Source organism: Rutidosis leptorrhynchoides, chromosome 11, assembly GCF_046630445.1.
Source record: "Rutidosis leptorrhynchoides isolate AG116_Rl617_1_P2 chromosome 11, CSIRO_AGI_Rlap_v1, whole genome shotgun sequence".
In the NCBI taxonomy this organism is placed as follows: domain Eukaryota; kingdom Viridiplantae; phylum Streptophyta; class Magnoliopsida; order Asterales; family Asteraceae; genus Rutidosis; species Rutidosis leptorrhynchoides.
In genome coordinates this window covers 240,200,545-240,222,937 of record NC_092343.1, presented here as the reverse complement: position 1 = coordinate 240,222,937, position 22,393 = coordinate 240,200,545, and positions in this window count along the sequence as shown.

The window sequence follows — 22,393 nt, the reverse complement described above, 5'->3', positions numbered from 1 at the left end:
TCTCAGGTATGAAAGAAATCTTCCGCTGTGCATTTGCTCATATTACATGGAGTCGTTTATAGCATATAGAGGTCAGTTCATCGCGATGGTACCGGATGTTATTATATTCGTTCAGGAAGATTTTGGACGAGGTATGACATGTGATACACTACGACTTGACCTAAATTGTTAGACAGATATTGACCAACATATAAATATATACTTATTATAGGTTCGTGAATCCGAGACCAACCCTGCATTGTTCAATGTCGTCATATGTATTTTTACAACAAAATACAGAATAGTGAGATTCATTTGCTCCCTTTTTAAATGCTTTTGCAATATATATTTTTGGGACTGAGAATACATGCGATGCTTTTATAAAAGTTTGATGAAATAGACACAAGTACTTGAAACAACATTATATGGTTGGATTATTATACCGGATATCACCCTTTAAAAAGATTGGTAGCCTAAGAATTTAGGAAGAGACCCCCAAATTGACGTGAATCCTAAAGATAGATCTATGGACTTTAACACGTCCCATCCGGGTTACGAGTGACGACCCGAAAATTTCCTACCAAATTTAAACTTAATCTTTATATAATTTCGACAAGATAAGCAAAGTTGTAATATTGAGTCTCGAAAATTTTGAACTGTTTCATATATTCATTTGACCTTCGACTATTCCCGACGATTCACGAACAATTAATTGTAAATAGATATGTGTGTATGTATATATAAATAATAATTTGAAATATAATTTGAAGTATTATATGTTGCTATTAAAAATTAATAAAATAAAAATAGGATATTATAATAATTATTATTTAAAATATATCTCTATATATAAATAAAGTATATTAAAAATATATATTAAATGATTGTAATACTCGTTTGATGTTCCGATTGATATTAAGCAAGTTAAATTCGAACTTATGTGATTTTAAAATAAACGGTGATTCGAAAATGAGTTTTATAAATTTTAGGCTTATTAATAATATATTTAGAAGTTGTTTGTCAAATTTTAAAACTTTTTATATTTTACTTGGGGGTTGGGAGTGAATAAATAATGTAAATTTTTATTTAATAGTTAATGATCAAATTTTATACCATAATGACCTAAATAAATAAAGATACTTAATTTAAAATTTTGGAATTTTTTCGAAGACTTTTATCCGCCACTGATTAACAACGGAGTATGATTTAGCATTCCGTGAAAACTGTCGGTAGTATGCAAACAAGTAAACTTCACGAGAATTAAGTTATATTACTATTTGGACACTTTTTTAATTACTGTAGCTCTTTTCAAATTCACTCGCAGATTCAATGATTTATGATTATTATTGGATTATTATTATACTTTATTATCTATCCTATATTCTATATATTAGAATTAGATATATGCAGATGCATATTGTCACTTAACACACAACTTCACCTCCTCTCCATGTTTATGCTTATGATCAAGGACAACTATCACCACTTGAAACCACCATTACAACCCACCTTTGCTTCTATTTAAATCACAAAACAACCATCGTCTCCCACAACCACCATAGTCAACCTTGACAACCGAATCCTTAACAACCACCATCGTCTACTTTCTACTACTTGTACATTACCCAACAACAATCCACTGCTTTTTGATGCTTTTCGGTTGAAACTCCACACCATCATCACATAAACTGTGAACCACATGCTACTCGTTTAATTGCTACTGTGTTTGCAACTAAGAGCCATCAACCATAATGGTCACCATAACCACACCCGCCATTTATTTCCTTTTTATCCATCACAACAACACGCCACCATCATCCATTTTTGTTTTCCTGTTTCGAACTCAAACATCATCTAAGAACACCAACACCATTGATCATCAACAACCACATCCACTCTTCCTTCTCCCTCTCTCTCTCTCTAATCGTCTATCTCTCTCTCTTAAAATTCTGGTTGTGGTTTCAAATCACACACTTCACTATCATGTCACAACCTTCGATTACAATCACAGATCACCACCGTAATTCACCAATCAAATTCCATTACAAACCACCTTATGTTTATTCATTTTTTTCTTTCCATTCTTTCTTCTTTTCGTTTCCTACTACTATTGTTATTCGATCTTCCACATTAAAACATGCTGCCTTCTGTCACCCATAACAGCCCACTATTGCTGCAATTTATGTTTTCTGTTTTCATCAAAAAGCACCATCGATTACCACCGAAAACTTCTGCAACAGTTTTTATAAAAGGAAGTAATCAAATGTGAAGATAACGGATGATATTGACAAGTTGTTTCCTTCGGTAATTAAGAAAAGAATTCCAGAATAATTGAAGAAAGTGGGAAACATGTAGACCCACTATTTTCTTTTTGTTATTAGATTGAATCTAGAACCAGCGTTTTTTATTTATATATACTCTTATTTCCAATTAAGGTTACCAAAAACTCAAACCCCATTTATCTTTTGGATAGAATATATTAATTGGGCCGTGAATATGTTGGGCTGCCATTTCTTTGTTTTGGTTTGGGCCGAGAGATATTGAACTGCTACTGCTGTATCGTGTTTCTAATTCCGTGGACGATCAGAGAGATGATGATGGCGTGAGGTGATGATAATGACTAAAATGATGATGATGTATGTCGATAGTAATAGCTTGATGATGATAATGTATAGTGTATGTTAATAATTATGATGATGGGGTTAGGTTTAGTTAAGATTGATGATGATGTTATGATTATGTAATGATAGATAAAGAGGTTTAATGATAATGATCATATGAAATTAGGAAGAAAAAGAAGAGAAATATAGTAACAACACCACAAACAATCCATGCCTCAATATCTCATTATCTACCTCAAGTATAATCATCGTTCTACGTATCATTCTACATCATTTATCTTCGTTCTACATGGCGATTATGTAATCTCTAATGTTTTAGAGATTATGTATTCTAGTTCTAACGGTAAATCAAATGAGTTTAATATCATATTAACTCATTAAATCCATAATTACATCTGAAGAAAATATATATGTATATATGTTTTCATAAAGATTGTAATTAAAAATTCATTTGTACAAACTATTAATGGTGAAAATATTTTAACGGGTAGGTAATACCCGAGGAATATTTAGATTTCACATTAATAAGTTACACTATACATTCTTCGAATCTGATTCAACAGTCATTTACTATCCTACTTACATCCACAGATATACAAATTCGTTCACCACAGAATAACCATTTTCATTCAATTTCATATTTGGATTTTGACTTATCAGAATCCAACAAGTGGCATAATGAAGAAAACATTGGACAAAAATAAAATTTGTTAGAAATAAATAAATTGACTATGAGGAAAATTTTGTTGAGAATCCACGCTAACAAAATCCTAGCTAACTGTTCCTAGCTAATTGTTAATTCCTTATTACATTTTATTTATCACAATTTATATTCTCGCAATTTTATTTATCGTCATTTAATTTCTGTTATTTATTTTACGCACTTTAAATATCGGGACACGTATACAATGTTTTGACATATCATATTGATGCATCTATATATATTATTTGAAATAACCATAGACACTCCATATGCAGTAATGCTTGAGTTAGCTATACAGGGTTGAGGTTGATTCTATAATAATATATATACTTTGAGTTGTGATCGAGTCTGAGACATGTATATAAAGGGTCACGACACGTATTAATTAATTCGAATATTATATATTAAACTATATATGAATTGTTGAACTACAAATTATGGACTGCTAACTGTGAACTGTCAACATTTGACAATTAAAATGAATTAAAATATTGATTATAACATATGAAACTAAACAATTCTTCAAGTTTGCCACTTGATTTCATCTTAAACCACATTTGTATCTTGACAATTACCATCTGCGATTCAAACCTTTCATAATTCTTGAAAACACCTCCATCAAGAGGATGAACCAACCGCACTTCATCTACGGAAGAAACGATTGATGCATATAGTTATGCGCCTGAAAATACTCGGAACCTGAGTAAACGTTTAACATGTATCTGTGATAGCTCCTTTGGCATTGTTATTACCGAAAACTAACATTGCAATTATTTTTTAAATTAACCAATTTTGTCATAGCTCCAGCAAGTCAACTTCAACTTTTCGTTCGAAACAATCTTATTATAACCTTGATAAATACGATTGCCCCTTTTATTGTTATCAGGGAAAACTTTTATATTCCACCATATTACCAGCAGACGTACCAGCAACCTTGTTACTCTTTGGCTTAAATATCTCCGACAAATCACTATATTTATCTATTGAAGTTTTATCATGAACTCATCGGAATCTTGTATGGATAATTACCATACCAAATACCGGGAGGCATCAATCGATAATCTCGAATTTCTCAGCGATTCTACGACAACAATTATATATATAACTTCTATCTCCTGGATTTACGAACTTCAATTCTGAATTTCTGAAAAGCGCTTTAGCATATGAATCGGTTTTCTGAGTTTATAAAAAGCTGATGAAGCAGTGAAAACTGGAGACTGCCTTAACAGTCAAAAGTTTGATAATAACGAATTGAGCAAACCATGAAGGAGACTTTGAACAAATAACAAGGACTAAACTTGTACATAAAGAATCTAGATGATTCTTATCTGATGAAATCTTTAGCGAATACCTTGTTCCGTAATTATTTTAAATCATCGTGAATGAATTTCTTCATCACATTTTGATTGTAGAATTATCAGATATTATTGTATCTTTTATTATAAATATCCTCGATATATCTGAAGATATTCTTATCCGAAATCGTTTATCTTTTCGCGTTATCTGCATTACATCATAAAGGAAACTGTTTTAGTTCCTAAATTCTGAAAAGTTCGAATTTAAAATATGAATGATATCGAAGTAGTGTTGGGAACTGAAGCATGAGTTAGTATAATATAATGACACTTGATCAACGTGATTATATTACATTAAGTCATGCTGAGTTGCTTATGGAACTTGATGATTCACAGACCCTAACATCGTTATGTGCCATGTACACGACTCTTACATTCTACCTAATCTCTAAACATATCAAAAATATATATTCTTGATAGTTTTATCTTTTCCTCTTGAATTCTAAACCAATCAAGATCGTACTATTACAATCTTTCTTAGAACATTAGTCATGTTCATTCGAAACTTCATACCTACGAATTCTGGACCATTATTCGCTTGACTTAAAGTCGGGAAGAGAAAACAAAAGAATGGAACTCCATAATATAAAGAAAATGAAGAGGGTGGATTTATAGTGAAATATTCGACAGAACAATCAAAACAGATTATCACATTTAACCAAAGATGATCCTAATTTCCTTAATTATCGAAGAACCAAATCTTATTACGAAGATTTCCTCTAAATTCCTTGATTCCGAAAATCAACCGTAACTACATCACCAGACAAGACGAATCTACATTTATTCATTTCACTCTGTTGTGATAGCTTCATTCGTACTCTTCGAATAATCGAATTATTTTATCTTTATTACTCAATGATAATAAAACTCTATTTATCAACTTATATGAGTCATGAAAACATACTTATTGTCAGCCATGACCATCTCAATCAAATTTCGAGATGAAATTTCTTTAACGGGTAGGTACTGTGACGACCCGGAAATTTCCGACCAAATTTAAACTTAATCTTTATATAATTTCGACAAGATAAGAAAAGTTGTAATGTTGAGTCTCGAAAATTTTGAACTGTTTCATATATTCATTTGACCTTCGACTATTCCCGATGATTCACGAACAATTAATTGTAAATAGATATGTATGTATGTATGTATGTATGTATGTATGTATGTATGTATGTATATATAAATAATAATTCGAAATATAATTTGAAGTATTATATGTTGTTATTAAAAATTAATAAAATAAAAATAGGATATTATAATAATTATTATTTAAAATATATCTCTATATATAAATAAAGTATATTAAAAAAAAATATTAAATGATTGTAATACTCGTTTGATGTTCTGATTGATATTAAGCAAGTTAAATTCGAACTTATGTGATTTTGAAATAAACGGTGATTCGAAAATGAGTTTTATAAATTTTAGGCTTATTAATAATATATTTAGAAGTTGTTTGTCAAATTTTAAAACTTTTTATATTTTACTTGGGGGTTGGGAGTGAATAAATAATGTAAATTTTTATTTAATAGTTAATGATCAAATTTTATACCATAATGACCTAAATAAATAAAGATACTTAATTTAAAATTTTAGAATTTTTCCGAAGACTTTTATCAGCCACTGATTAACAACGGAGTATGATTTAGCATTCCGTGAAAACTTCGGTAGTATGCAAACAAGTAAACTTCACGAGAATTAAGTTATATTACTATTTGGACATTTTCGAATTACTGTAGCTCTTTTCAAATTCACTCGCAGATTCAATGATTTATGATTATTATTGGATTATTATTATACTTTATTATCTATCCTATATTCTATATATTAGAATTAGATATATGCAGATGCATATTGTCACTTAACACACAACTTCACCTCCTCTCCATGTTTATGCTTATGATCAAGGACAACTATCACCACTTGAAACCACCATTACAACCCACCTTTGCTTCTATTTAAATCACAAAACAACCATCGTCTCCCACCACAACCACCATAGTCAACCTTGACAACTGAATCCTTAACAACCACCATCGTCTACTTTCAACTACTTGTACATTACCCAAGAACAATCCACTGCTTTTTGATGCTTTTCTCTTGAAACTCCACACCATCATCACATAAACTGTGAACCACATGCTACTCGTTTAATTGTTATTGTGTTTGCAACTAAGAGCCATCAACCATAATGGTCACCATAACCACACCCACCATTTATTTCCTTTTTCTCCATCACTACAACACGCCACCATCATCCATTTTTGTTTTCCTGTTTCGAACTCAAATATCATCTAAGAACACCAACACCATTGATCATTAACAACCACAGCCACTCTTCCTTCTCCCTCTCTCTCTCTCTAATCGTCTATCTCTCTCTTAAAATTCTGGTTGTGGTCTCGAATCACACACTTCACTATCATGTCACAACCTTCAATTACAATCACAGATCACCACCGTAATTCACCAATCAAATTCCATTACAAACCACCTTATGTTTATTCATTTTTTTTCTTTCCGTTCTTTCTTCTTTTCGTTTCCTACTACTATTGTTATTTGATCTTCCGCATTAAAACCTGCTGCCTTCTCTCACCCATAACAGCCCACTATTGCCGCAACTTATGTTTTCTGTTTTCATCAAAAAGCACCATCGATTACCACCCAAAACATCTGCAACAGTTTTTATAAAAGGAAGTAATCAAATGTGAAGATAACGGATGATATTGACAAGTTGTTTCCTTCGTTAATTAAGAAAAGAATTCCAGAATAATTGAAGAAAGTGGGAAACATGTAGACCCACTATTTTCTTTTTGTTATTAGATTGAATCTAGAACCAGCGTTTTTTTATTTATATACACTCTTAGTGCCGATTAAGGTTACCAAAAACTCAAACCCCATTTATCTTTTGGATCGGATATATTAATTGGGCCGTGAATATGTTGGGCTGCCATTTCTTTGTTTTGGTTTGGGCTGAGAGATATTGAACTGCTACTGCTGTATCGTGTTTCTAATTCTGTGGACGATCAGAGAGATGATGATGGCGTGAGGTGATGATGATGACTAAAATGATGATGTATGTCAATAGTAATAGCTTAATAATTATGATGATGGGGTTAGGTTTAGTTTAGATTGATGATGATGTTATGATTATGTAATGATAGATAAAGAGGTTTAATGATAATGATCATATGAAATTAGGAAGAAAAAGAAGAGAAATATAGTAAAAGGTTTTTAAGGATATAGTTGTATTGTATATTAGAAAAATCGAGATAGCTTAGTTGGTTTGGAAGGTGATTATTGAACGGGAGGACCAGGGTTCGATTCTAGGCTGGAACAATTTATTTTTAAATAAATCTGGTTGTGCTGCTAATTGGGCTCCAGTTATTATGTTGGGCTGAAACAAGGCAAATAAAAGGCTTATATATATAATCGGGTACAAATTAAATTAGAAAATCAAAATAGAGGAATGGTTTAGAGACTTGTTGTTGATCCAAGAGGTCGTGGTTTCAAACTCGGGCCGAGGCATATTTTTTTAGGAAAATCTTTTAAGGTTCGTGAATCCGAGGCCAACCCTGCATTGTTCAGTTTCATCATATGTATTTTTACTACAAAATACAATATAGTGAGTTCATTTGATTCCCTTTAACTCTTTACATTTTTGGGACTGAGAATACATGCGCTGTTTTTATAACTGTTTCCTAAATGCTTTTGAGATATATTTTTGAACTGAGAATACATGAACTGTTTTTATAAATGATTGATGAAATAGACACAAATATTCAAAACTACATTCTATGATAGAATAATTTGGATTTAGAGGTTCGATTTAGTAGTTAACGGAGAGATGATTTTGCATTGCGTACGCATTAGCTCCTGTTTTAACTACCATCAGCGGGATGATTTTTCATTGCACGCACGCACTAGCCCCCGATGTATTGTATTGTATTATAGTCTACTTTGTAGTTGGTAACGGAGGGATAATTTTGCATTGCGTACGCATTAGCCCCCATTTCAGCTACCCTCGGAGGGATGATTTTGCATTGCATATGCATTAGCCCCCGTTGTAAGAATTATATTGTATTAACTACCACGGTGAGATGATTTTGTCATTGCACTATGAAGCGACCCGTCCTAATCCATCAGGACGAATACATTACATTTGGTTACATCGCGAGGTACTTGACTTCTATATGATACAATTTTACAAACATTGCATTATTTTTTAAAAGACAAACTCTCATTACATCGAAAGTTGACGGCATGCATACCATTTCATAATATATCCAACTATAATTGACTTAATAATAATCTTGATAAACTCGATGACTCAAATGCAACGTCTTTTGAAATATGTCATGAATGACTCCAAATAATATCTCTAAGATGATCAGATGCACAACGGAAGATTTCTTTCATACCTGAGAATAAACATGCTTTAAAGTGTCAACCAAAAGGTTGGTGAGTTCATTAGTTTAACATAAATAATCATTTCCATCATTTTAATAGACCACAAGATTTTCATTTTCAGTTCTCATAAATAAATGTCCCATGCATAGAGACAAAAATATCATTCATATGGATTGAACACCTGGTAACTGACACTAACAAGATGCATATAAGAATATCCCCTATCATTTTGGGAAATCCTTCTGACATGATATAAAACAACATCGAAGTACTAAAGCATCCGCTACAACGGATGGGGTTTGTTGGGCCCAATAGATCTATCTTTAGGATTCGCGTCAATTAGTAGACTGGTTTTACTAATTCTTAGGTTACCAAGTAAAAAGGGGCATATTCAGCTTCGATCATTCAACCATATAATGTAGTTTCAATTACTTGTGTCTATTTCATAAAACAATTATAAAAATTGCGCATGTATTCTCAGCCCAAAAATATAAAGGGTAAAAAGGCAAATGAAACTCACAATAATGTATTTTGTAGTAAAAATACATATGACGACATTGAACAAGTGCAGGGTTGGCCTCGGATTCACGAACCTATATCATTTGTATATATATTAAAATATATAATCATAATCGAACAAGTGTATATATTATATCTTAAATTATATATTATACTTATCTAGCTTATGTATATATTCAAAATTTTTAATATTTATTTAGTTATATTGATATATTTTTTATTAGTATTTTAATAAAAATACTTAAGATATTTTATATGAATATTTATATAAACTTTGTTAATTTAATTAAAAACATACTTACAACCTTAATAATATCTTTAAAACTTTTATTTTCATAAACATAATTATTTTTAGTAATATTGATATAGATAATGCTGACAATAATCATAATGATAGTTTTAACAAAATAATAGTTTTGGTAAAAATAGTCATAGTAATAATAATAATAATTATTATATTAATAATGATAATATCGATAATTTTTAATATAACGAATAATTTGATAATAATAATGATGATAATAATTTTGATGTTAATACTTAATGTCTATTAATAATAATAATTATAACAATCTTTTTTACGAATGGTAATCTTAATAGTAATACTTTTATTAATAATAATAATACGTCTAAAATGATACTGATACTAATATTAATGATAACATTAATGGTTATAATACTTATAATAATACTAATTATAATATTAATAATAATAATACTACTTAATAATAATATTAGTAATGATAATAATATTAGCAATATCATTATTAATAATCATAATCATAATTGTAACTAGGGTTATGATAATAATAATAATAAATGGTAACTAATATTTCAGTAATAGTAACGGTAATAACTAATATTTATAATACTTAACAATAATAATATTAATTCTACTACTTAATGATAATAATAAAAATAACACTAATGATAGGTGTAATAATAACAATAATAATAATAATCATGATAACAATAATAATAATAAAAAATAATAATAATGCTACCTTAAAGCTTTTCCCAAAAACAATGCCTCGAACAAGACTCGAACCTGAGACCTCTCGCTCACACCCACTAACACCCAAACCATCCAGGCTAATCAGTTTTCATGATTTAATATACAACTTAAACTCATCTAAACCAAAATTCTGATTCTGTGAGTCTACCATCGGCCCAACAAAAGTTTCTGCCCAACTGCACAAATCAACAATTAATCTCCTGGCCCAATTATCATAGTATATCCACGGCCCAAGATACAAGCCTAAGTAGGTTCTGTTTAAAAAATAATATTTACCATGGCCTGCCTGGGTTCGAACCTAGGACCTCTAGAATATTACCAACACTCCACACCACTCCTCTATCTTTGTCTTTCTAATTTAATTCTTGGATTATTTCTTTTTAACCAAAATATTTCTGTTACCATTTTCTTCTAAATCAAAGCCCAGAACTATTCCTTATCTTTATTTCTCAAACTCGATCACCTTCATGATCATCATCATAATCATCATCTCCTCATCGTTCTTACTTTTTATCATCATCTTCATTTATATATTGCATAGAATTATCATGTATCATCGTTCACTGTTTCACTATTGTTCGTAGAATCCTCAACATCATCAACGAATCCTCACCTTCATCAAGTATCATTTTCTTCGTGGTTTCATCATTTCTTACATTAACATCATCATCATCACTAAGTATCTTGATCATCATTTTCATCTTCAACGAACATCATCATAATCATAACCATCATTTTTAACACCATCATCATTTACATATCATCATCATCTTCTTCATACTTCATCGACACTGTTCATCATAACTATCGTCCATCACGTAATCTCTATTAACACCATAATAGACGGTAGCAGTAGAAACAGAAAAAGGAACGTGGATATAGCAGCAACAGATATTGTAGCAGCAGTAGAAGTTCGAGTGTAGACAGGAATAGAAGGCGTAATAGCAGCTTATTCGTGGGTTTGTGCATTGTGATTGAAACAGTAGTAGATAGTAGGTTGTTGGGGTGTTTTGTGGTGGTGTTTGAGTGTTAATGACAGAAACAGAAAACTTGGTTCGATGGTGATGAAGTGGGTTTTAGATGGGTGGCGTTTGGTGATTCGGTAACAAAAAAATATAAATGAAACGGTAATGTGTTGGTGAGGGTGATGATGCCTGCTTGTTCACGTCAAGGAAGAAAAATATAAAATGAAACAAACAATTGTGGTGGTTTATGGTGGAGCTTAGGGTGGCGAGATCTAGGTGGTGTTTGTTGGTTTCATCGTATAACAAAAGTAGAAACCGAAATTAAATAGCAACTTATGAAACGGGTTTGATGATGGTGAGCGATATGGGTGTGGTGGTGATCGTTAACAGAGAAAAGAAGCAATCACCCTATGTTTGTTGGTTTTGTAACGAACCCAAAACAAAAACTGTAAGTATAAAGGGTGCGTTTATGGTGTTGCAGGTGGCTGAGGTGTTCTACAGTGGTTGTGGTGGTTGTGATGGTGGAATGGTGGACAGTGAGTGTTCAACGAAGAAGAAGAAGGGAGGGTGCTCGGTTATATGTATCACTCTTGACATATACATATATAAATGGAATATGTATTATAATATTAATTATATAATAATAATAATATTATTAAATAATGATAATATCATTCACATGAATCACAGTTAACCAGTTGGCATGCATTTTGTTTTAATCTACCGACACATTTAATAGGATATTATATCGTGTCCTTTGCTAAACAGTTAAAATATAAAAGTGTTCCTAAAAATTCCAAATTTTTATATTAAATATATTTAATTATTTCACTCATTAACTGTTTGAAACTTGATAAAAAAGGTTCGATAATTGTTTATTTTCTGTTCCGATTTATATCTATGGAGTACTAATATTTAAACTTAAAAATGTAAAAATATTTTTAACAAATCTAAAATCTTCGTAATCAATTTACAGTCCAACTTTTATCTTAATCATTCATGAACATGTATTATATCTATATTTAAACTAACGAAACGTCAACCGAGTGTCACTGACGTTTACTAATTTGGCTCGAAATTAATTATTTTTAATATATTCTCTTTCTATATGCAAACAGTTTTAAATAACAAGTTTAACTACTAAAATAAATATATGATATATTTTTAACAAATAAATTTAATATAATTTAATATATTTATAAGTAGTATTTATATACATATTTAAATATATACTTATAATAATAGTTTTCATTACAGCGCATATTATTTTACATATTTATTTCCAACAATAAAATCATATATTATTTTAAATAATATTTCAATTTATTATATATAAATATATATATATATATATATATATATATATATATATATATATATATATATATATATATATATATATATATATATATATATATATATATATATATATATATATATATGTATGTATCTATTTACAAATATTTGTTCGTGAATCGTCGGGAATAGTTAAAGTGTAAATGAATTTATGAAACAGTTCAAAATTTTTGAGACTCAACCTAACAGACTTTGCTTATCGTGTCAAAAATACAATATCGTATCGAGAGTTTGATTTAAAATTAGTCGAAATTTTTCGGGTCACTACACACTACGCATTAGCTACCGTTGGTGAGTTGTTTGAAAGGTTCCGGTGTTCTTCATATGAATGATTTTACAGCAGGAGTAGACCTGCACAGATTGTTTTCTAATTATGAGTATCTTGTGGTCTATTAAACTATTGGAAATGATTATTTATGATAAACTAATGAACTCACCAGCCTTTTGGTTGACACTTGAAAGCATGTTTATTCTCAGATATTAAAGAAATCTTTCGTTGTGCATTTGCTCATATTAGAGATATTACTTGGAGTCATTCATGACATAATTCAAAAGACGTTGCATTCGAGTCGTCGAATTCATCAAGATTATTATTAAGTCAATTATAGTTGGATATATTAAGAAATGGTATGCATGCCATCAACTTTTGATGAAATGAAAGTTTGTCTTTTAAAAACGAATGCAATGTTTGTAAAATGTATCATATAAAGGTCAAGTACCTCGCGATGTAACCAAGTGTAATGTACTCGTCCTGATGGATTAGGATGGGTCATGAAATTACAGGTGCTTTAGTACTTCGATTTTATATACAGATGAGTGTACCTGTATATTGGGGATATTCTAGATGCATTTGTTAATGTCGGTTACCAGGTGTTCACCATATGAATGATTTTTATGCACTTACGAGTGTAAGATTATTTATGAAGAATGAAAATCTTGTGGTCTATTAAAATGATGGAAATGATTGACTACGATAAACTAATGAACTCACCAATCTTTTGGTTGATACTTTTAAGCATGTTTATTCTCAGGTATTAAAGAAATCTTCCACTGTGCATTTGCTCATTTTAAAGATATTACTTGGAGTCATTCATGGCATATTTCAAAAGACGTTGCATTCGAGTAGTTGGAATCATCAAGATTATTATTAGGCCATTTATAGTTTGGATATATTGGGAAATTGTATTCATAATGTCAATCATCGTTATAATGAAAGTTGTCTTTTAAAAATGAATGCAATGTTTGTAAAATGTATCATTTAGAGGTCAAATACCTCACGAAGTAATCAACTATTGTGAATCATATATAATGTATATGAACGTGTCCTTTCAGTTGGTATCAGAGTAGTGGTCTTAGCGAACCAGGTCTGCATTAGTGTGTCTAACTGATAAGTCGTTAGGATGCATTAGTGAGTCTGGACTTCGACCGTGTCTGCATGTGAAAAGTTTTGCTTATCATTTTGTGTCGAAAATTACCTACTTATCATCCTTAGGAAATTACCTTCTTATCATTCTTAGTCTAGACACGTCTTGCTACATGGATTGCATGAATAGTGTATAGACAAAATTCATATCTTAGCATATCTGCTAAATCATATCTTATCATATCTAGTACTGTAAACTTTGCTTGACATATTTCGTAAATTCCTCTTTAACCTACGAAATCTTTTGCTCTATATATATAGATATTCTATGTAAGTAGAATATCATCCGATAGCCAGAAATCACTTCATATCGAAAAATCCTTTACTCAATCGTACAAAATGGAATTCGTCATTAGTTCAAGTCCCTCGGATTCCGAAATGGAATCCCACTCAAGCTCCAAAAGCAGTGTGACCGGAATGGATCAACCAATCAGTCATCATCTATTCTGGATGAATTGGGGATGGGTTCGAAGCGTCCTCAATCATTGGAGACAAGAAGAAGGTGATCCTTTCCATCCACCACATTGCCCTCTTGGTGAAGAACCTGAAGCACTTACTAGCGAACCTGTTCGAAACACCATTTTCTCTCTCATTTCCAGAGTATCTCGTCACGATTATATACTACATCAAATTCTAGATTTTATTTATCCGCTCGTCTGAACCAACAATCATCCCGGTGTAATAGAAGAAGTCAACGAACTTCGCGCTCGAGTAGTAGCTTTGGAGAATATGGTGCAAAGGTTACAAACACCAGCAGCAGCATCAGCAGCATAAACAGTACCACAATCAGCAACACCAACAGTACATCACCACCACCAACAACAACATCCGCATTCCACACCACAACATCACAATCTGTACCTCAAGTATCAACGTCATACGCCCTGTAAATATCAAGAAATACCAACAACAACAAACGATGAAGTATTAATTTAAAACTTCATTAAAGAGGTATCTTTGCGGCGATTATGTAATCTCCAAAGTCTTAGAGATTATTTAATTCTGACCGTAAAGCAGATGAGTAAACGGAGACGGTAGAGTAGAAACTTTGATCAAAAATGGTGCACGATTTACAAGCTAGACTTGTTTTACCAACAGCATCAACAGTACCGTTAGCATCACCAGCACAGTCAGTGCTGTCAGCATCGTCAGAATCAACAACACCTGTAACATCACAAACTCCGTCAGTTCAAGAATCACTGTAGACATCATTACGAATCAACAACAAATATATTGTATCAACGAGTTATGAAGTATTAACTCATTTCCACAGAAAGATTTATATGTATATATTATATATATAAATCTTTAAACCATAATAAATCTTTCCGTACTAAGCTATTATGTGTGAATCTTAACTACTCGGTTAATTCATATTACTAATATGCAATAATATACGTCCTTCATCCGCAACTTAACCATCCTTAACTACAATCTCTGTCGCAATTCAATAAAATCCAATTCATAATAAATCAAGTGAATTACTCAAATATAAGTTTGATTTTATACTTTCATCATCGATGTACTCGAAACTTTTCAAATAACATTATTCGTACCTTGTGAAGTTCACAAGAATTTCACAAAAACCAGCATCATGCATCAACAAATAACGAAGTATTGATTCATAATATTATTGAAGAAATACTTATGTAATTTCTAAAGTTTTAGGGATTGCTCAATTCTAGTTTCAACCATAAATCAGATGAGTTTAATTTAATATTAGCTCATTAAATCTATGTTACATCTGAAGAAAATATACACATATATATTTTCATAAAGACTGTAATAAAATTCTTTTGTACAAAATATTAATTGTGAAGATTTTTTTTAACGGGTAGGTAATACCCGAGAGATATATAAATTCACCATTAATATGTTACATTGAATCTGATTCAGCAAATCATCTATTTTACTCCCTACTTTCACAACAATATACATTCTTTTATAGAAATCAAAACAACCATACTCATTCAAAATCAAATTACATATTCTGATTTTGAAATCTCAAATTAAACTCGAGATATAACCAAAATCATCACTCTTAGATCCTTACATCTTTCAAAGCTATACTTTGACTTCAAAACTGTGCTAGAACATCATATATTAACGATTATAATATGTGTTCAAACCCTCCGAAATTCCTGAAGAGACTTCAAACAATGAACAATCGAGATGATGATCCAACCACATGTTACCCACAATTATTGAAAGGATCCGAAACTAATCATCCGGACGTTGTCCATATTGATTACAAACGAATTACAATAGTTGATAACATTGCGAGGTACTTGCCCTCTATATGATACATCTTACAAACGTTGCATTTATTCTTAAAAGACAATCTATAGTTACATCCATAATTGACATATTCGCCTGACATTTCATAATATTCAAATGACCTAAACCGCCATTTACTTAATAATAGTCTCTATGAACTTCAATGACTCGAATGCAACGCCTTATGATATAAGTCCTTAATGGCCTCAAGTAGTATCCTTAGTACGAGATAATGCACAGCGGAAGACTTAATTCATACCTGAGAATAACATGCTTTAAAATGTCAACATAAAGTTGGTGAGATATAGGTTTAATGTCGACAGCGATATAAATATAGACCACAAGATTTCATATATAAACATTTTAATAAAAATATTCTAAGTGGTTGAGCACTTGGTAACCATACTTAACAATTAATCACGTCGCATATTCCCTTTAATATGAAATCTTACTACACTGTACCAAGTGTAGTCACGAAACGAAGTACTGTGCAACCGTTGAATACTGGTCGTCCAGTCCGGTTGGGGTTGTCAGGCCCGATAGATCTATCAACAGGATTCGCGTTTACAATACCGCTGTAAATATTAGTTACCAAGCTACAGGGAAGTATGCCAGTGGTACAACTCAACGTAGAATATATTTTCAGTTACTTGTGTCCATAACGTAAAATATAAAATACATGTATTCTCATCCCGAAATATTTAGAGTTTAAAAGTGGGACTATATACTCACTTTCGTCTTGAAGATATATATAATTTGACTTGGTCTCCGGTTGATATCACGAACCTATCCATATATAATATATCAATACCTTTTCTTTTCAAACAAACGTCACATATATATACTTGTTATACTTTTAATACTTTTAATAATTCCTTAGTCCGTAGTTAGCAGCTCGTTGTTAGTAATTCAATTTTAATGGTTCATTTTTAGATGTTTAATATACCCGCAATGAAATAAATAAAACCCCCAACGAAATAAATAAAACCCCATCGTATATGTATTGGTCGGGATTAATCTTGACCCACGGTACCGGTGTTGTCAAATGACGTGTTGCGTACATAAAGTACCGGTGTTGTCAAATGACGTGTTGCGTACAAACATGGGATCTTATGATTAATCTTCTCGTGTTGTTTACGGGTGATCCTGAACCATATAAAATTGAATTATAAGTACATATATATAAAATATCATGTTATCTTAGAAATATGTGATTTATTTAATTTTTCCCAATTAATCCCGAAGTTAAACAAGTCTAGGATAACCAATTTTGTTTCAGTCATAGTTTCTTCGTTACAAATCCGTTTTCGTTGATTCAACTTGCCATCTCCTTGGATCGAGTCCCTCTTTAAGACTATGAACTGAAAATACCTTGGTTTGTATTCAAAATCACACGGCATAGGTGAAACTTTAGTGAAACTTATGAAGTTAAACATTTTTGTTACAAAAAAATAACACTTAATGACCATTTTTCTAAAAATACTTATACTTTGAATTAAATCATGAAATTTCTATGTGTTAACATATTTATAGTAAAAATCATTTTTCCAGAACATAAACCTCCAATTCAAAGTTTAAGATAGTTTTTAATTATCCAACCCAAAACAGTCCCCGGTTACACTCCGACGTCGTAAAAACAGTTTTTAAGATATTCTTTGAAAAACCAAGTTATACCTTGTTAAGTTAGCATATATTTAAGTTATATTACAGGTCTTGAAGTATTTTAAAAGTTAAGTTAGAAGGATCTATTTAGTTTGCAAACAAGTTTGAAAACTTTCAAACTATGTTCTTGTTGTTAAAATTGTATACCACAAAATATGATAGCTATATATATATGAATCGAATAAGGTTATGAACATAGATACTACCTCAAGTTCCTTGGACAAGGTTTATGTAAAAGAGGAGTAAAAAGCTAGAACCAAAAGGGTGATGGAATTGGATGAAAGATTGGAAGTAAGTTTGTGTTCTTGGAAGGATTTCTTGAAGTGTTTTTGTATGGTTTTCTTATGGTGTTTAAGTAAGGTTTTTGAAGCTAAATGATGGGGAAAATGCTTGGAGATGATCAAGTATGAAGTTAAGAGTATTTTGAGAGAGAAATGGAAGTGTAAGTATAAGAAAATGGGGTGAAGAAATGGTGTGCATGCATAAAAACGTTTTTAGGTTATAAAGGAAAAAAAAAATACCTAACTTTGTTTTCTTGCTAAATAATTCATGCTACTTGACAAATGGTTGGTTCCACATGTTTCTTAATCATTTAAGGCTGCTAAGGAGCAGATTTTTATTGGTATATACCAATAGTAAATACATCTAGAAGCTGCGTATGATACGGGTACATATACCCTAGGTATACGTATAGAAATCTTTGAGAAAACGGAACGAGGATTCAAATATAGCTATCTTTTGTAAATATACTTATATTGTTTTATGTATTTAAGTCTTTAAAAGTGATTAAATACATTACTTATACGATATATGTATAAACATTATAGGTCATAAGTATTTAAGTCAAATAACGTTACGTATGGTTATCGTTTTGAAAACTTAAGTTAGTAGTTTCAAAATATACTTATAACTTATTGTTATTAATACAAAATGAGATATTAAAACATTCTTAGATCATGTTAAATATGTATATATACATATATATACACAAACGTATAATTATCATATATTGTATAGTTCGTGATATCATCGGTCAAACTAGACGGTCAAACGTTGTGTAAAACTCTTTTCGAAAACATAAGTCTCAACAATTTGGATTGCTTATCATGTTGGTAAGGTTTAATTTATGTAAATATTAATCTTATAAGTATAGAACGATCGAAAAAGTGCGGGTCAACTTTAGGGTTTTTGCTTATCGTGTCGGAACCATATAGAGATTAGAGTTTAAATTTGGTCGGAAATTTCCGGGTCGTTACAGTACCCACCCGTTAAAGAAATTTCGTCCTCGAAATTTGGTAGAGGTTGTCATAAATAACAATAGGAATGTTTTCATGACGAATATGAGGTAATAATGAAATTTTATCATTATTGAAAGATTTAGATAAAACGATTCGGTTATGTGAGACGCACGAGCGAAGCTATCACAAATGAGTGAAATGAGTAAATATAGAATTGTTGTAACCGATGACGTGATTATGATCGATTTCCGGGATTTAAGGGTTTTAAAGAAAATCTTATGTAATAAGATTTAGTTTTGCGGCGATCAGGATCTTCTTTGATTTAACGCGGCAATCTGTTTTGATTTCTTTGTCGAATATTTCACTATAAATTTACCTCCTTCCCTTTCTTTCTTCCCACATCTTCTATTCTTTCTCTTTAGTTCCTACTTTAAGACATTCGCTAATATGCTCCATCCCATTCTAATCCTTGTTATATTTCTAACTTTCATATCTTTTATTCTTCTTTTTCATCTATCACCAGAAGAATCTATTCTCTTTTATCCTTTCCTTGGAATTATAATGTTTTTAATTCTCCCGTGCCTTTACGTTGCAATACGTATTGATATGCACGGTTTGTAGTTTCGGGGTTGTTGTTAGGTTTTATACCTTCCCTTATATTTCGATGTTCCTACTCCCGTCCCTTAAAATCATTGTCATCCACAGTTAATGCTCTCTCTTATTTGCTGTGGTTTATGTTCCTATTTCTATTCTGAGGTTTTGTCCCTTCGTTTCTTCTTCCTGTCCTCGAGCCAAGCGAACAATGGTCCGAAATTCGTAGGTAGGAAATTTGGAATGAACCTAGCTATTGGTTTTAGAATGAAATTGTAATGGCACGATCTTGATTCATTAAATTACTCGAATATTCCTGAAAAATAGAACTATCAAGGTGATACGTTCTAATATGTTTGGAGACTTGATAGAATGTAAGAGCCGTGTAACATGGCACATGATGATGGTACTGTGAATCATCACATTCCATTAGAAACTTAACATGACTTACTGTAATATAATAAAGTTGATCAAGTTTCATTATATTATACTAATTCATGCATCAGTTCCCAACACTACTTCAAATCATTTATATTTTAATCTCGGAGGTTTCAGAATTTAGAAATTAACACAGTTTCTTTTATATTATAACGCAGATGTTACGGAGAGATAAATGATCGCAGATAGGAATAGTTGTAAAAATATCTCCTGAAATATGAAAAATATGTATAACGAATGATATGAAGATATCTTATAATATCTAAGATAAGATGATGATGAAAAATATCATCCGGGCAAGGTTTTGAATAAAGAGTAGGGTTCTTACTGACGGTTTCAGCAGGTACGGAATCGTTTGTATTCTTTGAGAGCAGGTTCAGTCCCTGTGATTTATCCACAGCCTCTTTCATACTTTGCTTCATCCGTTTTCTAGTTCCAAACTTTTTTTTTCAGCTTTACCACCTTACTATTCTTTGTCATCAAACTTTTGACCGTTAAAGTCGTTTACAGTTTTTGCTGCTTCGTTAGCATTTCAAGAACTATTTCATAGTCCCGGGTGTTTTTCAGAAACTTCACGTTCAGATTATGAAATTCTTAGGGATAGACATTATAGATATGATGGAAGAAGTTCCGCGAGATTTTCAAAATACTGATTGTTGATTTTGCCAAAAGGATAACGATCTGCTGGTGCACCTGTTGATGTTGTCGAGGGATATAAAAGGTTTTCCGGTAATGACGGCGAAAGGACAAGGTATAAATATCATGATTATAATAAAAATAATCTCACTGAAAAGTCGAAGTGGAGCTGTGACAAAATTAGCTTCTTGAAAAGGAATTGTAGGGTTGTTCTTGCTAATAAATGGCAAAGGATTCAATACGTTATGTGTTAAATTATGAATTTGGGTTCGAGAGTTCTTCAGGTGTATAACTGTATGTATAAATCTTCATTCCGTAGGCAAGGTACGGCGGGTTCAACTTCTCGGTCGAGGTGTTTTCAGGAATCATGAAAGGATTTGAATGCGAATTGTAATCGTCAAGTTACGAATGAGGTTTAAGATAAAATCAAGTGGCAAGCTTGAAGAATTGTTTAGCTTCATATGTTACAATCAACATTTTAATTCATTTTAATTGTCCAGAGTTAGCCGGAACAGTTAGCGTGGAATCCTTAATAGATTTTTAATTAGTTAAATCGTGTGTTTCTAACAATTTTTTTTTTTATTTTGTCCAATGTTTTCTTCTTTATGCCACTTGTTGGATTCTGGTAGGTCAAAATCCGAATATGAAATTTGATTGAAAATGGTTATTCTGGGGTGAGCGGATACGAATATCGGTGGTTGTAAGTAAGATAATAGATAACCGTTGAATCAGATTCAAGAATATACAATATAACTTATTAATGTGAATTCTAAATATTCCTCGGGTACTACCCACCCGTTAAAATATTTTCATCATTAATAGTTTGTACGAAGGAAGTTTTAATTACTATCTTTATGAAAATATACTTGCATATATATTTTCTTCAGAGATAATCATAGATTTAATGAGTCAATAAGATATTAAACTCATTTGATTTATCGTTAATTCTAGGTTACATAATCTCTAAGACTTTAGAAATTACATAATCGTCATACGATACGTAAAGTGAAGATAATCGATGTAGAACGATATATAGAACGAAGATCATACTCGAAGTACAGATATTGAGTCGTGTGATGTTGATATTCGAGATACAGATTGTGATGTTGAGATTTAAGGCGCGGTTGTGATTGGGGTGATAAAGGTACTGTCGGCGTTGACGATGGTAGTACGGATTATGCTGCTGGTGCTGCTGTTGGTGTTTG